Here is a 4,690-nt window from a genome sequence, read left to right on the forward strand (position 1 = left end):
TAAGCTACATAAGTGTGGCAGGTGATGGATTGACGACCTGCCGGTGGTTCTTTGGTCCCTACGTATGACACCAAATCGAGCTACCGGGCAGACTCCCTTCTCCCTTGTCTATGGGGCAGAAGCAATTATACCCACGGAACTCATATACAGGTCACCTCTAGTGCTTGCCTATGATGAAGTAGCGCAAGAACATCACCAGCATGACGACACTGTGCTACATGAGGAGAACCTTCTCCGGGCTGCTACGCGTGCTGCATGCTACCAGCAAGCCCTGCATCGCTATCGCCGCTGCAGGATTCGTGCTTGGAGCTTTGAGGTAGGCGACCTTGTTCTTAGGCGCTTTCAGTCTGCCAAGGGTACAAAGAAATTGACGCCAAAGTGGGAGGGCCCTTACTGGGTAGTACGAGTCACCAGACCCGGCATAGTCCATCTGGAGACCGTAGATGGCATTCAGTTGCAAAACTCATGGAACATTTAGCATCTCCGTAAGTTTTACCCGTATGCCGCGGCTATTGGGACCTGCCCGGCAACCACCCTTCTGTACATGCTTTGCCAAATTTGCATGTAACCCTTTGTACAAAGCCAGGCGCAGACCCTGAGCAACAGAGAAATAAACAAAGCTCTGGGGGCCCCAAAGAAGATTGCATGCATGCATAAGCATATCATGAGCATGGCATGATCATGTAGATAAGATCGCATGTAGCTCTGTTTTCATCTGCACTAAGCTATAGGGACTCTTACTGCGGACTCGGTCCCAAAGAAAAGAAGTGAAGACAAGCCTACATAGCGATCCCCAGCAAGCAAAACCGATAAGTTCTCTCTCTTATCCATCCGTGTTCTGTGAAGATAAACTTGTGCATATGAAAACATCGCCACCTCCGAAACATAGGTGCTCCCATCCTTTGACTCGAACATTGCTTCGGTCAGGATGGTCGTAGTGTCCTATGGCGTAAAAGGTTTGGCTAGGGGCTGGTCCCTCTTTGCGTTTTTGTGCCCGACAGGCCTAGCCCAGCGGCAACAAACCGAGGGTACCGACGGGATAGCCTGCCGGGGAAAACTTGTTTACTTGAATGTATAAAGGCATTCCCCCTCTACATGGATGTGATACATGCACAAGTACCGGCAAGGCTTGTCTTTTTCATTAATATGTAATAAGCAAGTACAGATCTTACAGAACACAAACATGGGTAAAGAAGATTACATAATTTAGACTGAAATTTGGACAATGGCTACATATTTTAGATTGAAAAGAGATAAGTGCCCCGTGATGGCTTTGCTCTGTTACCCTCCCCCTCAAAACCATAGGGGAAGACGAAGAAGATGAAGGGAACGTCTGAGTGGGATTCGGCGCCTCCCCGAGATCAGGAGGGCGCCATTCCCGGGCTGGATGAAGAAACCATAGGGCAGGTGTAGATGGTGGCGCTGTCGAGGCCCGGCCCACCTCCACTCAATGCTTGCAACATACATGGCAAGGGATAAGGACGTGGTGGGAGAGTGAATTGGCAGTTACTCCCCCGTGCGTTAAAGTCATTCACGGGCCATCGCAAAGATGGCCCCACTACAATTGGCGTTACACGACATGCGGGAAAACCAGAAATTGACTCATGCTCAAATTAATGGAGAAGCAAAGAAGACCTCAAAGGGCGAGCTATCGCAACTCCCTTGCCTGTGTACTGGACATGGCCTATGTCATGCCCAAGATGCGACCCTATCCTAAAGGAACTCGAAGGTCCCACCAAGGATAGAAGCGCATCTTGAAGACGCTTTTGCAAGGTGGATATCATTACATCAACATTACATAATAGACAGGGATACATACATAAGGCATACAATGCCACACGAATACAAAAATGCATCATACATAAGAGCAACATCCGACTACGGATAGAACACAAACAGAAGCTCAAACGACATCCACCCTGCTAGCCCAGGCTGCCGACCTGGAACCTATCCCCTGATCGAAGAAGAAGCAGAAGAAGAACTCCAAAACAAGCAAACATCGCTCTCGCGTCGTGATGATCGCATAACCTGTACCTGCAACTGTGGTTGTAGTAATCTGTGAGCCACGAGGACTTAGCAATCCCATTACCATGGGTATCAAGACTAGCAAAGCTTGAAGGGAAAGGAAGGGGTAAAGTGGTGAGGTTGCAGCAGCGACTAAGCATATATGGTGGCTAACATACGCAAATAAGAGCGAGAAGAGATCAAACGGAACGGTCGTGAAACTAGCAATGATCAAGAGGTGATCCTGAAATCCTACTTACATCAAACATAACCCAAAACCGTGTTCACTTCCCGGACTCCGCCGAAAAGAGACCATCACGGCTACACACGCGGTTGATGCGTTTTAATTCGTATCTGGTGTAAAGTTATCTACAACCGGACATTAACAAATTCCCATCTGCCACATAACCACAGGCACGACTCTCGAAAGTTTATACCCTATAGGGGTGTCCCAACTTACCCCATCACAAGCTCTCACGGTCAACGAAGGATATTCCTTCTCCCAGGAAGACCCGATCAGTCTCGGAATCCCGGTTACAAGACATTTCGACAATGGTAAAACAAGACCAGCAAGATCGCCCGATGCGCCGACAATCCCGATAGGAGCTGCACATATCTCGTTTTCAGGGAAACACCGGATGAGCAATCCGTACAACTAAAACCAGACCTCAAGTTTCCCTGAGGGGGCGCTGCAAAGGGCTCTAGTTCGCACCAGCACTTAGAGAAGCACTGGCCTGGGGGGGCTAAAATAAATATGACCCTTGGGTTAATTACTCCCAAGGGAAAGGTATAGGTGGTATGCAAATGGTAAAATCAATGTTGGGCCTTGCTGGAGGAGTTTTATTCAAAGCAAACTGTCAAGGGGGTCCCATAAATCACCCGGCCACGTTAGGGACGCAAAATCCGGGAACATAATACCGATATGACGGAAACTAGGGCGGCAAGAGTGGAACAGAACACCAGGCATAAGGCCGAGCCTTCCACCCTTTACCAAATATATAGATGCATTAATAATATAAGAGATATTGTGATATCCCAACATAATCCTGTCCACCATCGAGCAATCTTCAACTTCACCTGCAACTAAAAACGCTATAAGAGGGGCTAAGCAAAGCGGTAACATAGCCAAGCAATGATTTGCTAGGAAGGTAACAAGGTTAGAGGCTGACATGGCAATTTGGGAGGATTGATAGAACAAGGGATAGGTAGCGCAGCATAGCGATAGAACGAAGCAAATAGCATAGCAATGATAGTAGTGAGATCCAGGGTAGCGGTCATCTTGCCTGAAATCCCACTAGGAAGAAGAACGAGTCCATTAAGAAGACAAACAGATAAAGCCGAACCAAGCATAGACGAACGAGTCCTCATGATCGCAACGAAACAGGAACTATCGAGAAGAAGCACACAACATGGTAAACACACCACACATATACATGACATCATGCTCAACCAAGTATGATGCCTAACAAGACTACATGTAGCTACTCATGGCAAGAGATGATGCATACAAGAACAACATAACCAAACAAGTTTAAATGAGGCCGGAAAGAGCATATAACTAATCCGGTAAGTCCTCATATGCAAATTTCAAAGTTGGTCCAGATCTGAATAAACCTTATGTTCAAGTTGTTAAACAGCAAGTTAAGATGCACCAAGATGATCTACATGAGATTCTAGTCAAGTTACATATAAAGTTCATTTAATTCGGAGCTACGGCCTAGAAGATATGAGCAAAACAAGTTAAACATGGCATTGATGCAAAATGCATACAAACATCAAGCAAACACTCTCAAAACAAGGATGCAACATGATAATATGAAACTTCATGCAAAATGAAGCAAGATTCATATAGAGCACACCCAAAACGGAGCAACGGTTCAACACATACACTCTATACATGTTTAAAGGGCAAGCTGTCCAAAACAGCAACTAGCCATCTAGCAAGCATCAAAACAATATGTTACATCACCTCAACATAATAACAAAAGGAATGGGCATGAAGTACAGGTGAAGCATGAAAAAACATGAACACTGAGCTATCTCCAGAAAACACTAGAACATGCTCAAAAGGTCATGGCAAGATTGCAAATAATAACAGTTTTAGACTTAGCAGAAATAACATCAGGTTGCAATGTTTAGAGCTATCAAACAACATGTTATAGGAACTTAACATGGCAAACAAAGTAATGGAATGCTAATACTAAAGACAAAGAACAAAAGTCTCTTACTGAACTAATTCCAAAGATCAACAGAAATGATGTTAGCATCCATGCAAACATGGCAAAAGATATGACAGATTCGGACATGGCAGGAACAACAATAAGTAGGCATGTTGGTGAGGTTGAACCTCTCACCACAGAGCAATACATGGCATGGCAAGGTAACCGACAGTAATAAGACATGTTTATGAAGCTAAGCATGGCAAGATCATGGTCATAGGGTGCATGGATCACTAGCAAAACACATGGCAAAACTGAACTTAATGTTAACAGACTGATAGCAACATTATTTAGCAAGTTTGGAGCAAGATAACAACATGTTACAGCAGGCTATAAATTCAACCATGGGCATGAATGGATAGAGCATGACATTTAAAACAAAACATCATTAGTGAACATCTCCAGATTATGCATAGAATGACTTGTAGCAGCAGGTTAACATAGCATCAGGATATAGCAGATTCAGA

The sequence above is a fragment of the Triticum aestivum genome, chromosome 4B (assembly GCF_018294505.1).
Source record: "Triticum aestivum cultivar Chinese Spring chromosome 4B, IWGSC CS RefSeq v2.1, whole genome shotgun sequence".
NCBI classification, from domain to species: Eukaryota; Viridiplantae; Streptophyta; class Magnoliopsida; order Poales; family Poaceae; genus Triticum; species Triticum aestivum.